This window comes from Schistocerca americana, chromosome 8 (assembly GCF_021461395.2).
Source record: "Schistocerca americana isolate TAMUIC-IGC-003095 chromosome 8, iqSchAmer2.1, whole genome shotgun sequence".
NCBI classification, from domain to species: Eukaryota; Metazoa; Arthropoda; class Insecta; order Orthoptera; family Acrididae; genus Schistocerca; species Schistocerca americana.
In genome coordinates this window covers 197,230,259-197,250,596 of record NC_060126.1, presented here as the reverse complement: position 1 = coordinate 197,250,596, position 20,338 = coordinate 197,230,259, and positions in this window count along the sequence as shown.

Genomic DNA, 20,338 nt, shown 5'->3' with positions numbered 1-20,338 from the left:
AATGGTGCCTTGCTCCCAGCGTATCTGTCTGAATCATTAGTGTGATACTTTGCCTGTCAGGGCAGTGTGTGCTACGCCTGCTGTGGTGCGTGCGGCAACTGAAGGAACGTACAACGTCGCCATTCATCTAACATCTCCACCATTGTTGGTCCGTTGTGTGGCTGGGAGCGGGTAGGAAAACAAGAGGAGCAACAGAGCTTTACCCATAAGTGGGAGGCACGAAGTTTGCTCATCTGTGCTTAAAGGTTCGTTCAATGCGTTCAGCTTCGCCAATGGATTGTGGGTGGAATAGTGCAGTCCTGATGTTGGTGATGCCGTTCAAACTCGGAGGCAATAAATTCCCACAATCACTTCAGACTACACATCGAGGCAAAAATGCGACGACAATGCCTAGATTGTGGAACGTGCCATAGATGAGTGCACAGAAACCACGAAAAGACATTTTCTGAAAGCATCAACAGCAAGGAGCCAACGTGTATTCCAATAAGGAGCCGCGAAATCCAAGCACAAAGGTTGCCGAGAGACTTGAGTTTGTGTTATGCGAAGAACTGCTGAAGTGGAGCTGACTGATGTTTAGCGCAGGCTTGGCACTGAGAAGTCAACTGTTCTGTTTTGCGCACCTAGACCGCGCCAAGTGCAATGGCATCACTCCAATTGCTTGGTGAGAACGACGCTCCAGGACCTTGGTGCAGCAAACGAAGAACGTCGGGATGGAGAGCTTTGGGAACCCCAACAAGTGACTGGTCATTTTTGGCGTGAAGCAAAATATCAGCGAACCATAGAATTACTAATCTTTCTGGCTGAATGCGACCAATCAGAGCAGATGTAGTGCAACAGACTCTGCAAATCGGGATCCATTGCTGTGGCCTGGGCAACTTTCCGGTGATTAACCAGAAAGCTATGCAAAACATCTGTGTTTCGTGCATCAATGAAGCAACAAGAAGCAAAGAACTCGTCGAATGTTGAATCTGGACCAACAGGGAGGTGAGAAAGGGCATCTGCAGTGGTATTTTTAGAAGTAGGCCGATACACAAAATCATATTTGTAATTTGACAAGAGAGAGCCCACGGTTGGAGTTACTGCACTGTGCGATTTGGGATTGGTTGAGAAGAGCTAAACAAAGATTATAGCAGTTTGTTGTCAGTTAGCAAGTAAGATTTTCTGCAAAAAGAGATACTGGTGAAACTTAGTACACCATAGACAATGGCAAGTGCCTCGTTTTCAATTTGCAAATAATTACACTGAGTTTTGTTCAACAACTTCGAAACAAAGGCAATCGGGCTGTCAATAGCACCAAATTTATGCGACAAAATTGCACCGATGCCTTAAGAGGAGGCATCCAAAGTCAAGGTCACAGGCAGGGCCATTTCTACCAATAGGCGAGACTAGGTGGCAGCCTAGGGCGGCAAAATTTTAGGGACCGCAGAGGGCGGAAAAAATTAACGTCAAATCAACGAAATTGAGGACAAAACATGAAAACTGAGGACTGACTCCAGAAAATGATAGTATCTGGTCACCTTAATCTAATGATTTGTATTATTGTGCCGTTGGATGCTGTTGGTGGTGGTGGTGGTGGTGGTGGAGGGGGGGGGGATATAGGAAAGACCAATGATAGTAAAAAAAGAGAGGGCATCATTTCTCAACTCTTTCCTAGGATGGCAAAACACCTAGCAACGGCCTTGACCACAGGTTTGGATGAATGAAAATGAACAAAGCATCGATTACTAAGCAAAGCATCTTTCAACTTTTGGAAAGCTGATTGACAATCTTGTGACCAAACAAAAGGAATATTCTTCCTGTACGCACATTGCATGGGGGTGTAAGATCACGGATAGCAATCAAATGTTTCTGCAATGGGTGAATGCCGTGGCAATTAATGATACGTCCCAAGTAGTCAATTTGAGTCTGAAAAAATACACATTTGTCTCTGTTACTTGAAACAAAGTGCGAAGATTGCTAAATGCATTCTTCAAGAGTGCGACCTGAGACAGCAATGCCATCTAAATAACTACAGCAAAAAGGAACTGCTGCAGTCAGCTGCTCCAGAAAGAACTGAAAATATGGCGGGTGTGGAAGCGCTGCCAAATGGAAATCTAAAAAATTTGAAGAGATCCAGGAGACACGTGACAAATACGTCTTGCGACTGCTCATCCACAGGTGTCTGCAAGTAAGCGTTGCGCAAATCAACTTTTTGTAAAGTAACGACTGGCATCAAATTTCACTAGCGTGCGGGATGTGATAACTGTCAATGACTGTTTGAAGATTCAAAGTTTTCTTAAAACTGGCGCACTAGCACTTCTTTAGAACAGGAGGGGCCGCCCACTGATTGAGAATAATGGGTCTATGACCCACTGTCTTGCAAAGCAGAAAGTTCTGGAGTCTCTTAAACTGGAAGAGCGTGAGGAACAGCACGAGCTCCGACAAAACGTGGCTATGCAGTGTCCTTCATTGTAACATGAACAACAAAATTATTAACTTCGCCTGATCCCTCAGAAAACAAACCCTGAGATTCTGCGCATAACTTAGCAACACTGTTCCGAGGAACAAAGGAAGAAACACAAAGTACATTGTCCTGAGTGCTTAACCCAAACAAATTAAAAGAGTCTAAACCAAAAATATTAGCACTGTCTCGGGAGGAGAGCACTGTAAATGTCACTCTCTTCTTCAAATTTCTGAAAGTTGCAGGAAGGCTACAAGTGCATGAAACAGGAATGTCTCGACCATTATACACCGTCAACGTACATCGAAATGTGCCCAACTTAGATTTGCCAAGCAATTCGTAAGTGCTACAGCTGAACAAGTTCACTTATGCTGTAGTGTCAAGTTGCAAATGGACTGATTGTCCAGAAATAGTAAGAGACAAAAAGTTTGTTGTCTTCCGGTAGCACTGCAGATGAGTTGGCAACGTTTCCTGAATGGCTATCACACTATTGTTTTGCACTAACGACACTGTGAGGCTTTGAAAACATACTATACACTGGTTGTGACCTATATATGTGTGAAGGAGTAGCAGAAAGGGGTGCCTTACATTTCTGTAAGAACACAGACTGTACATGTCCCCATCTGCCGTAAAAAATGCAAATCGCTTCGCGCGGGGTTGGGGGGAGAGTGGGCAAAATTGGCCAGCATGTGCCGTATTAAAGTAGGGGAACGACTTCACACCTTGTGCCGGATGTATTTCGTATGATACTATAACTTGGGATAACTCTTTCCATTCTCAAAGAGTATTTTTGGCTCAGAAATGAGCGGTTCGGACAATAAGTGGTGTAAGTTCGTGAACTTCTTGTCGACCCCTGGATATTCTGCCATTGGCTTCTCAATATACATATTCTTTAATGTCGTTTCTTGTTAACAATATCAGCTTCAGTTAATACTAAGCAGAAATCCAGTCTGCTTTTGGATCGCACGTCCGTAACACTTGTGCAAAAAGGAGTGCACTATTCTGCTGTATCCATTTTCACCGAGCTACCACAACAATTAAAAAATCTTGGCAGTAATCCAAGTGCTTTCAAATTTAAATTGAACAGTTTCCTCATGGGTCACTCCTGTTCTATCGAGAAGTTCCTTGACAAAATTAAACTCATTCCTGTGTTACATTGTTGACAGAAATTATCTAACCCCGCGGTTCCCGAGGTGATCCAGGTGGACCCCCAGGGGTCCACGGGAGACCAGACTGGGGTCCAAAAAAAAAAAAAAAAAAAAAAAAAAAAAAAAAAAAAAACGACTAGGTGTTCACAAGCTGTAAGTGGGGATTCACGAAAATTTTTAACCACCTTAATTTTTTGAGTACCTAGTGTACTTTAAGGTCAGCGACTGCTACTTGTAAAAACAAGCATATGCGATATTCAGTATAATGCATGTATATAGAGACTTGCAAAGTGCTGCCCGCTCGCCCGGAATGCTTGTTTAGACGTGCAAAGGGACGAAATACGTTTTGTACTGTGCTTCCAAGCTTCACTAATATAAATCTGAATGCCGAGGACAAAACGTTGCTCATTTGTTTCCGGAATTTTGAGAATAAAAGTGTGAGTGAATCGGTCAGTGTTTGTCAGTGCCGAAAAAAGTAAATAACTGCCCATTTGTTAGCGATATAATAAAATTATAATAAATAACTTTTCAAGCTTCTCAGTCTTATTGTTTATATTAACAATAAGAATCAGTACTAATCAATAAGGCGTTGCTCCTATTGCGTGCAGTACAACTAAATAATAATATAGTCCACTAATAAAGAGAATCTATGCTAATAAAACGAGGTATTGGTCTCGTGAATTAGGAATATATTTTCTTTACTCATTAATTAAAAATTGGTTGCTAAAGATTCGACGATTAAACAATGGATCTTAGCAGTTCATTGCTTTTAATAATTAAAAATAGTTTTTCCGCTGGCATTTTGACTTTTTCATTGCAATAATTAATTCTATGGTTTATGGTAGAAGGTCCATAAAAGACAAGAAATTATGTATTATACGTTTAATGAACACTCAGAACATCGTAGATGTGAACAAGATCAGAGATGATAACAGTTTCTAACTATTTTTTTTACTCACTTTTCGAATCAGTTGTAGAATTTCTGGAAACTAAAGATCCAGATTTAAAAGAAAATATGATCAAATTTAAATCAGGCATTGCGTGCTTGACAGATTTGTTCAAAAAATTTAATGACGTTAACTTGCAGTTACAAGGGGACAGACTAAACAACAAAGGTTGTAATTTCTGCTTTTCTTGATAAATTGAAATTTATGAAGCAAAATATTAGTCGGCGCAAATTCTCCCAGTTTCCAAACTTGTCACAGGCACAATGTCTTGATGAGGATATTCAGATATATGCTCAACATTAATTACCCTGCATGATGTCTTCAAAAATAGATTTGAATGTCTTCTGACGATGGAAATACCACCATGGATCATAAATCCATTTGATGGAACGGAAGGGGCGAATGCGGTATTACAAGAGCAGCTACTTTAGATTAGCACCAATGAGGAGCTGAAGGTGAAACTTAAGGAAGGCTATCAAACATTTTGGCTGCTGGCAGAAATACCCGAAAAATGTCCTCGGCTGTGGGAAATTGCGAGAAAATTTTTGATAGCGTTCCCATCGTCATCTCTTGTCGAAAAAAGTTTTTGTTTCGTTGCCAACCTATTAACAAAAAAAAGGAGCAGAATGAACATCACGGAACGGGGAGATCTGAGGTTATTTCTTACAAAACTGGAGCCAAATATTGATAATTTGCTGTCAGTTCACCAAGTACATCGGTCTCATTAAAATTATGACTATTTTTTAAATTGTTTATTTGCATTTTAGAGTTGATTGTTGATTTTTTGTCGATTGTTGATTACTACATTATCAATGTTTATTTTTAATCATATTAAGTATATAAACATAAGTATTATTTTAATAAATAAGACACAAGAAAATGTGCTATTTTTCTTTTTACCACTTCGAATTTAGTTTTGGGACTCGACTGTGACATTTTTTAGGAGTTTCGGGAATATAGTAAAAATGTAGCAGCAGGGGGTCTACCGAAAACAGTAAAACTTTGAAAGTGGTCTACGGAAAAAAAAAAGTTTGGGAACCTCTGATCTAAACTTATAGCTTGCCGTCTTTTTAGAAGTCATAAACATTTTATTTGACTTATTATTAATGTTTCTATTGTGATTTCATCTACTGATATGTTCCATGATCACGGAGATGTCCGTCCCGATTGCTGAGTGGCGCCGACACGGTAGCTCAGCGTGTTCGGTCAGAAGGTTTAGCTACCCTCTGTAAAAAAAAAAACACCTGAGTAAACGGATCAACGAACAGCCCGTACGAGTGTCATCGGACGTCAGCCACGAACAAATTCAACGGACAATATAGAAAAAAATTAGATTTAAAAAGAAAGTGGTCAGCGTGACGGATTGCACTCCAATGGGCCCGGGGTCGATTCCCGTCTGGGTCGGGGATTTTCTCTACTCAGGGACTGGGAGTTGTGTTGTCTTCATCATCATTTCATCCCCATCCGGCGCACAGGTCGCCCAATGTGGCGTCGAATGTAATAAGACCTGCACCAAGGCGGCCGGACCTGCCCCGTAAGGGGCTTCCCGGCCAATGACGCCAAACGCTCATTTCCATTTACCACGGAGATTTGCTCCTCACTTTGACTAGACGTGTAAAATAAAAAGAGTCCGGTATTTAACAATCTGTTCCCGAATTTGAGAGTCAGCTGCCTTGTACGAGATGGTCTTACAAACCGTTGTTCATTGTAATATTTGCCATAATCACATTTCAGTCTACACTGTCTAGTAAGGCCTTGCAATTCCGTCATCAACTGACGGCATGTCTGTTGTTGTTGCTTGCACAGCCTAAAGAATTTGTAATGCACTGCCGCCACTTTTACTCTTTCCTCATAATACTCTGTAAGCTCCTGCAGTAAGTCCTCATATTGTACTAGCTCAGCGCGTGATGTAGGAAAAAGTTTCACACAAAGCCTGTAAATAATCAATCCCGCAGGGGCCAAGAAATAAGAACATTTATCAGTACCCTGGATGTGATGCACTGTGATGCGTGCATTGAACTTCGCAAGGTACTCTGTCCATTCGGGGTGGCACTCCCGTTGTATTCGGCGTCTTGTGTGATGTCATCTGCACTGTTATGAAGCGATTCATCACTTCAAGCCGTTGTGCCATTTGTTGACTCTGAGATTGAGTAAACGGAGTTGGATCAGCTGCAGGCAAGTGCAAAAGCAGCAATCTTCAAATGTAGAACTTGCATAGGTACCAGTACTCCACGCTAGGTATAATGTGTACGACTTTGTACGCAGTGGTGGTCTACAAATCGGTGTGGCAACAGTGATACTAGGAAAGCTGGACAGGAGCAGCAACAATTAGCGAACACGTTAATATAGTAAACAGAAGATTTACTTAACTTGTATTTCTCCAATCATACAAAGATTCATTACAAATAATGCAGCAAGAAATGAAGTCCAGCTCTCAACAGCAACAGGAATGAGATTCTTTGAACTAAAGCAGGAATGATGGTGTCAGAGCCACTACTAGGTAGCATGTGTGTAGCATCATGTAGTGAAGAGGCACCGAATGCAAGTGTGCCGTGTGGCTGCCACTGGCGATCCTAAATTGCGGCAGCAGATGACACTCATGGCATGGAATCACTGGAGGTATGGCTAAGCAGGCGAGCTCCATTGGGCCTGTTGGATACTGCCCGACTGCTATCAGTATCTGACATATGCTTGCAATTCCATTGCCAACTTTCACACTGGTAGGGTGGTACTGATACATCATATCACAGAATTTTTTCTCGGAATTGGCTGTAAAGCTCTTTGTACTGACACACAAGCATAAAATTTCCGGCCTAGTGACGTATTAAATGATAATCACCATCAACTCTGGTCTTCTTATCATGGAACTTTTACGAGGGCACTTGTTCTGTTTGAAGTAGTATGCATCTTTCACCTCTGAACCAGAGCTAGCACATACAATGATGCTATAACAAGTAGCTGGAAGCTTATTGTAATTAATGTCTGTACAGCATCACACATTGTTTCATTATCAGCTCCTACAAACTTATATTGTATGTGTTCAGCTAAAACTAATGAAGCAAAAAAGGATAAAAGCAGCAAGCGACCGTAATGTTAAATAAATATGGTGCAGTGGTTAGCACATTGGACTCAGAATCGGGAGGACGATGATTCAAATAGACGTCCGTTTTTGTCATCGAGTGTCAGGGCTTGTAGCAATTGTAAACGGTAAGGCATCTGCTTTAGCCTTTTCCGTAAGATTTTCCAAACCGTCGGCTGTGGTACGTTTAGCTCCCTGCTTGCTTTATTCGTCGACTTCTGCGGGCTACGCGTGAAACTTGCCTGCACGCGTTCAACCATTTCTTCGCTCACTGCAGGCCGACCCGTTGATTTCCCCTTACAGAGGCATCCAGAAGCTTTAAACTGCGCATACCATCGCCGAATGGAGTTAGCAGTTGGTGGATCTTTGTTGAACTTCGTCCTGAAGTGTCGTTGCACTGTTATGACTGACTGATGTGAGTGCATTTCAAGCACGACATACGCTTTCTCGGCTCCTGTCGCCATTTTGTCTCACTGCGCTCTCGAGCGCTCTGGCGGCAGAAACCTGAAGTGCGGCTTCAGCCGAACAAAACTTTATGAGTTTTTCTACGTATCTGTAGTGTGTCATGACCATATGTCAATGAATGGAGCCACAGTGAATTTATGAAATCGCTTCAATCATTTGTAATAGCCCTGTATATGTAAGACTGTCCCATGCAATAGCCATCACATGTCTGTGTGAAACAAGATCACATCAAATGTGGCTCCAACCTCTTTGCCAACCCTTAGAGAGCTCCTGTGTTTGTTGCCCTACCTCAGATATAGTTTACAGCATTTATCATCAGTGTGAATACATTCAACAAATCAAGTAGACATGTTTTCACTGCCAAAACATAATGATGCATTTTGCAGTGGCTGAACATTGCATTTGGAGCAAATTCTTTTACCATTGTGTGGCATCCAGATTTAATGCACTACATTGAAGATGTTCCATCTGCATACACATCTATCAGTTTCAACCACTGCATCTCATTTTCCATGATCAAGAAATGTCTTTGTTGTTTGTAGTAGTGCCCAGAGATGCTGAGAACAAGTACCCCTCTTTCAGGCCATTATCTTTTATGTATCAAATATAGACAATCAGATAGACAACCAGATGCAATGACAGTCTATCAATCTAACTGCAGTGCAAATAAATGGCTTCATCTCGTTTTGCTGAATGCTATGTCCAAATGAGCCAAACTCATATGCTCCTTGTTGTGTTCTCGTTGCCGCTGTAGAGTCTTGTACCATAGGAATCAAGGGAGAGGATGTTGTTTCTACTACACCCATGTATTAACAGAGTTCTTTATTTACTTAAACATATAGTTGAGGTACAAGCTCTTCTATATTGGTCCTCATTAGCCTGATGGCTGGTGAAGTCCTCCTACAGACACTAATGTGGTCGCAGTGTACTGACAGATGCCAACTTGGAGTGTGAATTAGTGTGCCAGTGACTGAGTGGCTGAGCTAGTGACAGCCAGTGACTGGGAGACTGAGACTGAATGAGCTCTCCGGTCAGTGGCAGCTATCTAAAAACTTGCAGTCAAGAGGGCGTTGGTGGCATGTTGCATGCGAGACTATTTTTGGTCTCTCTATTGATATGCACACTTGATCCAGTGCCCACTATTGATCTCCTAGCTGCATCTTTGCCAACCGGTGTGCTAGTGACTGCTTATGCCAGCACATTCCTCCCCGTTGATTTACTCCACCATTGTCATGTAGGGAGAATGTGAATGACACTGGGGAGGGAGGCGGGACACTGGACATAGAGATGAGCCAGGAGCTGTGGAGGAGCCAGGAGGAAGGCGTACTCCCAATTGTACCCCACCATCTGGCTTGGGAGGCAACAGGAACATCCTCTCATCCTCTGAAAAACTGCTGCCGGGGCACACGTCCAGGCTTCAGGGCATGCTGTGAGGCAATGACGGCAATGGTGATAGTGATAGTGGGTCCAGGTCCTTCAGGTCGGCGAGCGGGGATGGCAGGGGCAAGGGCGCATCATCCATCCACTCCTCCTGGGGCACCCTGGTGGCATCAGTGGGCCGCTATGAAGGCTGTGCAGTCCCATGATGCCACAAGTCTGGGGAGAGAAAAGCAGCAGAATCACGGGGCAAATGACATGCACAAATTTGGTTCTGGTGGAAGCACTGCAGACCATTAGGACCTGCAATCAAGTACATATAAGAGCCAATGAATTCCTCGATCACACCACTTTCCCAGTGCCCATGGTTGCCATAAATCCTGAAAAGAACATGACCGTGTGACACAAAGTGATACTTGCAGACCAATGGCAGCACCAAAATGTGCGGTGGATGTAGCAAGTGTAGCAGCATCCGACGGTGACGCCCACGCAGAAGTTCTGCTGGTGATGGCTTTGACAGATGAAACAAGGACTGCAAAGGCTTGTGATCTGTCACTAAATAGAACTTGCAACCATACAAAATGTAATGGAATTTTGTCACATCATACACAATAGTGGAAACCTCTTTTTCTATTTAAGAATAATTGCACTGAGTTTGAGTGAGCAATTTCGAGGCAAAAGCAATGGATCTGTCTTGTGCACCAATTCTCTGCTAAGGCACAGCACCCACTCGATAGGGAGAAGCATCAACTTGCAAAACTATTGGCTTGGCAGGGTCAAATGCACTAAACATCTGTCACTTAGCAGAGCATTTTTGAGTTTCTGAAATGTGCATTGGCAGTCTTTAATCCATACAAAAGGTACATTTTTGTGATGCAAGTGATACAATGTAGCCGCGAACTGAGTGGCATTCAGTATGAACCGAATGCACAAGGGTGGTTTGAGAAGTTCTCGGAATCACCATGAGAGGTCAGCGCTAGTGCAATGAGTTGTTCACGTGATATTCATTGGCATATTGCCTGTAAATGTGTGCCACATCAATGCTATTGGAAGAGAGCTGTGGTGGTGATGAGGCTCTGTTGTTGTTCCTGTGTAGTGATTTGTAAAGATGGAAAAAAGTCGAGATTCGAGCAGTGATTAAGTACTTCGTAAAGAAAGGTATGAGAGCAAAGACATTCATGCTGATTTCCAGAATACACTGAAGGACTCTGCTCCTTCATATTCAACTGTTATGCCAAGTGAACAAATGAATTTAAATTTGGTCGGGAGAGCTTAGATGATGAAACGGCAGTGGTCGGCCAATATGTGTCACTAGTCCAGAAATCATTGCAAAAGTGCACAAAATGGTCATGGAGAATCAACGACTGAAAGTGCATGAAATTGCTCACGCTTGCCAGATGTCATCTGAAAGGGTATAGCACATTTTAACTTAAGAATTAGAAATGAAAAAAATGTCTGCAAGATGGATGCCGCAACTCTTGACGCTAGATCAAAAACACATGAGAGTGGACGTATCAGAACAATGTTTGGCCAGTTTGCGACCTTAGATGAAACTTAGGTTCACTACTGTACCCAAGAGACAAAACAACAGTCAAAGCAGTGGAAACATGCTGATTCTCCACCACCAAAGAAAGCAAAGACAATTCATTTAGCGGGATAGGTCATGGAATCAGTGTGCTGGGATGTGAAGGGGATTCTGTTTGTAGATTATCTCCCCACTGGGCAAGCAATTACTAGAGAATACTCTGCTAACCTCCTGGATAAACTGCAACAAAAGATACGTGAAAAAAGGCCAGGTTTAGCAAGGAAGAAAGTCATCTTCGATCAAGACAATGTATGCCTGCACACACATGCCATCGCCATGGCAAAATTACATGAACTACGGTATGAACTGTTGCCACACCTACCTTATTCACCTGATGTGACTCCGTCAGATTTCCATCTCTTCCCAAAAGTGAAAATTTTTCTTGGTGGACAAAGATTCACTTCAAACGAAGAATTAATAGCTGGAGTTGACAACTGTTTTGCAGGCCTGGAGGAAACTCATTTTAGAGATGGGATCAAGGCACTGGAACATCATTGGACCAAGTGCATTAATCTACAAGGAGACTACATTGAAAAATAAAAAAAAGTTTCAGTGATGGAAGTATGTTTTTTCAGTACGTTTTTTCTATTCCATTCCGAGAACCACCCTCACAGTATGTCATCTTGCCTAGCACTGACTGCAGTTCAGACACATTTTCAGGAACAGGCAGGTCATGGATGGCAAGAAAATGAGACTGGATGGGGTGCACATCCTGACTGTTTATCACATGACGTAAGTACTGTAGTTCAGTTTAAAAAAGTCACACTTTTCTAGATGATACTTGAGCCCTGCTTCTGACAACACTTGAAAAAGAGAATGCAAATTGGCAATATGTTCCTCTGGTGTATGACCTGAGGTAACAATATTGTCCAGGTAGTCTGAACAAAATGGCACTTTTGCAGTCAGCTGTAGCAAGTGATGTTGCAAAATGGCAGGTGCGGAAGCACTACTGAAGGGCAAACACAAATACTTGAAGAATCTTGAGTGTGTATTTACAACAAACACTTTCTGTGATTCTTCATCCAATGGAATTTGCAAGTACGCATCACGCAAATTTATCTTAGAAAAGTAAAGTCCTGCACCAAGCCTGTCCATGAGTTACTCAGGGTGAGGTAACAGATAAGTGTCAACTACTGTCTGTGGGTTGACTGTCAAATTGAAGACAACAGAAATGTGAATGTGACCAGAAGGCTTAGACAATAAAACAAGATGACTTGCCCATTGACTGGGACCAATTACACCATTGTCATGCAATTCTTTCAATTCACTGGATACTTTGTCTCAAAGCAATTGAACAGCAGGCCCAGAAAAACTTAGGCTGTGCATTGTATTTCAATGTAACATGGACTACAAAGTTATCAGCATTTCTCATTTCTTCTGAAAATAGTTCAAGGAATTCTTTAAGCAAGCTAACTGCAATGTCTTTTGGTGCAAAAGCTGATATGGAAAGTACATTGTCTTGGATGCTAAGCCAAACAAATCAAAGGCATCTAAACCGAAAATGTTCTCACTGTCTCTTTATTTCAACACAGTAAAATTCACTGTCATAGTGTGAGATATGTGAGTAAGTGGCAGGAAAACTACACTGTCCAAGCGCTGGAATTTCCTGTCCGTTGTAAGCAGTGAGGAGCTTGCAAGATTTAGAAAGGCATGATGAGCCTAACTGTTCATACATGGCACGATTAAGCAAAGTTACCGAGGCATCTGTGTACAACCAAAAGTTCACATGACAGCCAGAAATTCATAATGAGACAAATAGTTTGTTAGAATGTCTTTGCACAGCACAATGGTAAGAAGGAGACACAACCTTAATCTTACTTTTGTCGGAATCTATTGTAGGTTTTGAAAAAATAGTGTTCACTGTATGTACATGAACCTGTTTTTTTCTGGAAGTGGGAAAAATTGGTGTTTTTGTGCCATTCCAAATAAATTGCTCGGATATTGCCTTTTTTCTAGATGTGTAACACATTACATTACATGATGGGCAATCCTGTCTTTTATGGTGAGCAAAACATCTAGGGCAAGACTACTCTAAATTCACAGGCCTATTTACATGTCTACATGGCTGTTTGTGCGGTTGTGTGTGCGCTCATTGTTGTGGCTGCTTGGGGTGGTTGTGAGCAAGGGGCAACTTGACACAACAAATCGGGGCCTGGTCAAACTTACCAGCCGCTATGGCATCTGAATCATATCGCTCTAATATTTGCAATACTTGAGTAAGCGATAGATCTGAGTGCTTTAAGATCTGTTCCTGTATTCTGCTATGTGGGACATTGAATGTTATTGCATCCCTTATCATTAAATCACTATAAAAGTTACCACAAATTTACACTTCCTGGTCATGGCTGTTAGTTTTGTGTACCATTGGTGGTTACTTCTGTTCCGGCTTTTTCTGCAAGTGAAAGAGCTGATCTGTAGCTGCAGCTACTTGTATATGCTGGTCATAGTACAGAGCTAATGCAGCAATTACTTTGTCATAGCTGTGTTCATCGGATGATGCCATTGGAAATAGTTTTTGTATTAACCTGAACATTGGGGGCTCCACAATCAAAAGAAAGTATTGTAACCTTGCAGTACCTTCAGCATGATGAACTTCACAATATGCTTGGAACTGAGGCAATTATTCGAGCCATTCCTCTCCTGTATTGTTAAATTGCTGGAACGTCACTATACTGGTCAGTGGGACTTGTTGGGCTGGTTGGTTGGTCAGTTGTGTGGCCAATGCAGCTTGTGCAATCAGAAATTGTTGTACCGTTATCAGCAAGGCAGCAACTTGTTTGTTCTGAAACTGAAAAACTTGTGTTAGATCCATCACATTGGCCGTCTGTGGCTGAGGTGTGGGGCAGGGGGTGGAGGGGGCCAGATAGTCATTGTTTACACAAATATGTTACAGCAAAAAAAGCAAGCAAAGCCTCTGAAAAGAGAAATTTGATTATTTCCATGGCTCCCCTCCTGGAATACATGCAAGAATATGACAACAATTGAGCAAATAGAAGTAAGCACCCCTGCAAGCGAAAACACAAGAGAAGCAAGCAAAACTGTCAGCCAAGTTGATTATCTTCGATCAGCTTCACTACATCTAGTAAGCAAGGCTTACTGAGATCCTCTCTTGTTGTTGTGGGGTTTCTTGGCTTCAGCAATTTGAAGAGCAATTCCATATGAAGGCTCAAGGCAAGCTCCTTTTGACTGGAAAAAGTAGCCTGATGAATCTGTGCATGAACTTTCCAGTACAGCTTCTTTGCATTTGAAGAATTCAATGTACTTTTCAGTCAATTCTCCATGACTCCTTTAAACGTTGTCTTTTGATCTGCTGGATTTTATACATTCTGCTGTTAGTGCTTTACTGCACAGATCACACTGGGGCTTTTCATTAGTTTTATCAACTCTCATGCTAAAACTCCACTGCAACAATCTTCTTTGTGCCATTCTTTATCCAGGTAGCATGGCTCCTGAAAGAAGAAAATATTGTCTAGGTATTTTTGAAAAAAGGTGTCACTAAAATGTAGCATTATTAAAGAACACAATACAACTGACGTTTAACATATTGACGACTTTACGGTTATATCTATTTGCAACTGAAATGACGCAATTTATACTCTCAAACTCCACAAAACATCTTCGTAGCACACCATTGGCGACTCAGTATTATCCTGGTCTGGAATGTGTCAATCAGCTACTTTGACAGTGCCATGAGTTCCTGAAATCATTTCAGGAAATGAGATCCATTCTGTATGAAAATTTGCCCACCCCACATAAAATAGCTTTCCGTCGCCCTCCCAATCTCCGCAATATTCTTGTCAGACCCTATGCTGCTTCTGCACCCATCTCCCTACACTATGGCTCCTACCCCTTGACTGTCCCCATTGCAAGAGCTGCCCTATGTACCCTCCTACCACCACCTATAATAGCTCTGTAACTGGCAAAACATACATTATCAAAGCCACATGCAAAACTACATGTCATATACCAGTTTTTATGTAAATACTGTTCAGCCTTCTACATCGGCATGACTACCACCAAATTATCAACTAGGATGAATGGGCATAGGCAGAGGATGTATACTGGCAACTCGCAGTATCCTGTTGCAGAGCATGCTCTAAAACATAAAATTCGTGACCTCTGCACCTGCGTTACCACATGCGCCATCTGGATTCTTCCTCCAGACACCAGTTTCTCAGAACTCCGTAGGTAGCACTACAACATGTCCTTGGTTCTTGCCAGCCACTTGGTCTTAATTTATGTTAATTTCTTCCATCTCAGCTTTCTTCATTGTAACTACTCTCTGCTTCACTCTGTTTTAGTTTTCTACATCTTTCATTGTCTTTCCCATCTATTTTTCACCCCCCCCCCCCCCCCCCCCCCCAGCCCCACCCCTGTAACATACAATGCGTTTGGCTTTTCATTCTTATTATCTCATACACAATGTTTTAGTAGTAATCTCTGTCTTGCATATTACCCTTTAATCTCTCAGGTTTTCAAATCTCATCTGACGCAGTCCCTGACAATCGGTACTTCCTTCTCATCCTGCATGGTAAGTCTCCCCTGACCCGTGGTTTTGGGTGACTTTCTTGGAATCTACTCCTTTTGCTAGACCTCTCTGGTCCTTTTCCTTCACCCTTCTTCCTTTCCCTTCAAACCCTTCTGCCTGAAGAAAGAGCCACTGGCTCCAAAAGCTTTCCAATTACAACAATCTTTTATGTATGTGTTCTGCCGCCACTTGGTGAGTAGATTTTATATCTATCCAATTAAATGATTTATACTTTGGCATTCACAGTTTGCATCAATTTTTTATTATGTAGCATCTTCAGTAGCCGAAGTGTGTGTGACACACACACACACACACACACACACACACACACAAAGCTGGAAAGGACATAATCTGAAAATCATCAATAAAATCATCAATATATTACTGCTATACTTTTTCATCACAAGATTAACATGGACGTCAACAACTCCATGTATTATCTGGCAACGGAAAGAGAAGACCTATCCAGGTTAGCAGCACTGTGGTTACCGTGCCATGTTTGGTACTGTTCCAACTAGTAGCCTAAGTTGGCAGTACTTCCACTGGACGTAAAACAAATCATTACCACATAGGCAGTTTATCTGCAGGGCAGGGAGGAGCAAGTGGAGGGAGTACGGAGCGAGGACAAGTGGGTGTGACTGTTATGCCGTTTGCCTCATGAATGCCAGCAGATGGTTTGGTGAGTTGCATTAATTTAGAGCACTGAAAAATTGTATATCCGGTGTCAGCCATCTGGTGAGCCTGTGGTACAGAAGAGTGGTGTGCATATGGGGAGTGTGTAGCCATCCTGTGGCGCTCAAGCTCTTCATGTTAACAGGTACTGTTATATTTGCTGGGTTCTGTCTATTGACTCTGACATTTCAACATGCTATTTTCTGAATTGAAGACTCACATAATAGACATTCAGTTACTCAGATGTGTATTGGAATATTCATGGGGTCACATTTGTCATGAACAGTAGACTTACTGAAGGCCTTGATAATAAGAAAAGTGAATGCTGGTTATTTGTTGCAGATTTGATTTCTGTTTACACATATTACTTGAATGAATCAATGTGCTAAATGCCTGTCACATACAGGAAGGAGAGCTATGTCAGTGCAGCACACAGTGAACAACAGAATCTAATGTTATTTAAATCCTTGCACTTACAAACTTGGAAATTGGTGAAGACATTTTTGCTTATAACTTTCCCCATTAATATAGTAGATGTATAGTTATTTACAATACATCTTAAAAGCATATTAGCCTATGTCCGTATGAACATTTATAAGAATATTGTGTAAAAATTTGAAGTAAATTGGTCAAGAACTTTTTGGTAGCAATGTTAAAGTAAGACCTGTGTTTATACAGTAGTATAGATTAACCTAAATGCACTGTATCTATTAGAATAGTATATAGCTCACATTAGATGGATGGGTGGGTAAGATTTTTATATGATTTCCTTAAAAGTCACTAAGTAGGATATTTTGGCTCTTGTTTTTAATTGAGTGTTACATGCCAGCCTATTTTAAAAGAATGAGTGTTTTTAAATTAAGTGTTGCTGGCAATCCAGTTTGAATAACTGAAAGGTATATTGGTCAATGCTGTCTTAATGAAATGTTACTTGCCAGGTTGTTGAATAATTACAGATTTCTGTTTTGTCAATTGAGTGTTAGTTTTCAGCTTATTGAAATAACTGTAGGTTTAATGTTTCTTAAATAATCACTGTTGTGATTGAAACACTCGCTGACTATTACATCAATACTTGCTTAGAGTGCACTGTGAGTCCATGTCAAATTGAATTTTATTCTGTTGGGTTATTTTCATGTTGCAGGGTCCTACAACTGTTGCTTCCTCATCTCTCTCACCAAATGCCTCAAGCTTGTCATACTGCTGGATTATGATCATCTTAAATTTTATTAAGGTTTTCAACAAATGTGATTATACAAAATGTGAAACCCTAGCTCAATCAGACCACCTCTTTATCCTAATGGCCCAGTATCCCACTAGACTTACACCAGAGAAAAAGAGAGATGGAGATGATAAAAATATACATTGTAGTAGTCTTAGGCATAATATGCACTATGAGACAAAGCTGTGACTCACTGATGCAAAGCTACTTCTGCACTGCAATACAAATGAGCCTGTTACTTCATAACTGTGACATTGCATCTTGAATCTGGTGCTTGTGGGACAGCATGTTGGGTCCATTTTGAATTCTACCCATAATGAGATTCTCAGAACCACCGTTATGGAATATTGTCAGTGTGAACTCAAGTCAGCAACAAGCCACAAGTAAATAATGCATTTTACTACCATACAGAATACAGTGTGCCAACTCACAACATCCCACATATTTCAATCCACAGGCTCAGCGACCTGATGGCTACCTGTATTCATGTTGCAGCAATGGGTTCTTATTAAGAATGGAGTGGAACTGCAAAGAAACTGAACATCTTATAGATCATATAGAAAAGCAGTAATTGTGGCACAATAATTATCATATAAGAATGAAACAAAACAAATGATGACTGGTAATGGGTTGCAAATGGTGTCAGCTGCAAAATTGACAGAAGCAAAGAAAATATGCAAAATTCAGTGATAGCAATTGACATACTTTGGATATCTTGAATAGATACGTCGAACTCAGAAAGGGACTTTCAGTTGCCAGAAAGTGCAAAGTTGTTGCTAGACTCTCTTTGTGAGATACTGCAGATGTACAATTTGTGTCCGTTATTCATTGTTCAGATACAACAGATGTTTAAAATCTTTGAATGAAATTTTATAAAAATTTTTGAACTGTCCATTCTCGCCAGCTAGTAAATCACTGAAAAGATTATTTCTGCTGAATGTTGCCCTACTTCTTAACAATGGTGTTAACCCCTGATGACAGATTTGTTTCTCTTTTTTAAATGCTAGAACAACACAAGAAATACAGCACTTGCAATCTTGATTTGCTCCAGCTGCAAACCCATATGCACCCGAACTAGAACCACAATATATGGCAAATATGGCAAGATGCATTTCTACATCACAGGGTGCAGCCCTTTCCAATCGAGCACACAATATACTGAAAACATATGAAACATTTTGGGTGTGTGGTGCTCAATGTGGAAGTGCCTTAACTTATTCAGATATTATTTGTTTGGACATATTGAAATCATACATAAGACTGGTAAACGAATCTCTACTGGTGAGAAAAAGATATGATTCTTTTATGATCATAAAAAATTATTTCCATATGTTGACTACATTTCATATGCAGCAATGTATAGCCTAAAATATACCAATCAAAAAGTTGCTCATAAACAGTGGTCAATTCATGAGCTCCATAAAAAAAGAAACAGACATGGGTGTGATCTTGACACCTTAAAATGGGTAATGGAATGGGATTCAGAAATTCCTTGTGAATGACTACAGAAGATTTAAAAAGACACTTGAAGTTGGTTGGAGGGCCCATTTCAAAAAAATATGTCAATTTGAGACTGCTATTTTCTTTTGCCTCAGTTTAGAAATTGGACTTATAATTAACTACATATACTGTTTGGGAAATGGGCATGAGTTACTTAACTTCAAAGTATCATAGTAAATATGACCAATGATGAGAAGATAGCCACTTAATCAAGCTGTGATGTGAGACTACAAGATGCAAAGGAATCAAAGCATTTTACTGAACGGTTTCCCTGCAATCATTTGAGAAGAAGTATGTAGGGAAAAACACACAAATCCAAAATCTGTGTCTTTACATTTTTTATGCAAAAGCGTTACCTGATCAAATACTTCAGGAAGGGAAACAACTTTACATCATTTACATGAAGAAATTTGTTTCAGGAGTGCAACAGATGACTCCTCTTCCAGTTTCTTCTTTCTTTGAATCAAACCTAGATGTGGGCAGTTCTTTGCATGGCAAGGCAAAAAAGTCAGTCACAAATAGTCTGTGACAAAGAATTGCAGCAATGAGTCTGAACTACGAATCAAGATGTACAAAGGTTTACAAGAGGTAATGGTTCAAATGGCTCTGAGGACTATGGTACTTAACATCTGAGGACTCAGAACTACTTAAACCTAAATAACCTAAGGACATCACATACATCCATGGCCGAGGCAGGATTCGAACCTGTGACCGTAGCGGTCTCGTGGTTCCAGACTGTAGTGCCTAGAACCGCTGGGCCACTCCGGCCAGCTACAAGAGGTAACTCTGTTATGGCTTACACATCTAGATCAGGCATGTTCGGGAGACAGTTTGGCAAGCATATGCGTCATGATAAAATGAGACAGGCAGACAACAATATGTAATACCCATAGTGTGTTGTCTTTCAAGGCATGATCAGATACTAAATTTGTTATAGACTTGGTCATACGCAAAGCTACTCACTGTGCTGTGATGACAATGAATATTTTTTCTTCAATATTTTAATGACAGCAGCATAAAAAAATATGTCTCATAGATATCTATAAGAATGTTTCTCCCTCTAAATTTTCTTGGCTTCACAAGCTTGCAAGCACAATGTTTGAAATCATAGACCTCCATCTGTAACTTCTATTCTGCAATAAATAAGCCAGATTGCCAAAATGGAAGAGAGCCGTGGTCATGAATCTAGGCATCTAGTATTTCAAGCTGAAGGAGTGAGTAATACATGGGATGCCTTTCTAGGTACATTATCTTATCATCTAAATAATACTATTCCCATCAGAAAGATAAATATTAATAAGAATAAGGCAAGACAGTCAAGGCTCGTGGAATTTGATAATTCTACCAAACAACTGAAAGAAAAAATGGAAGAAATGTA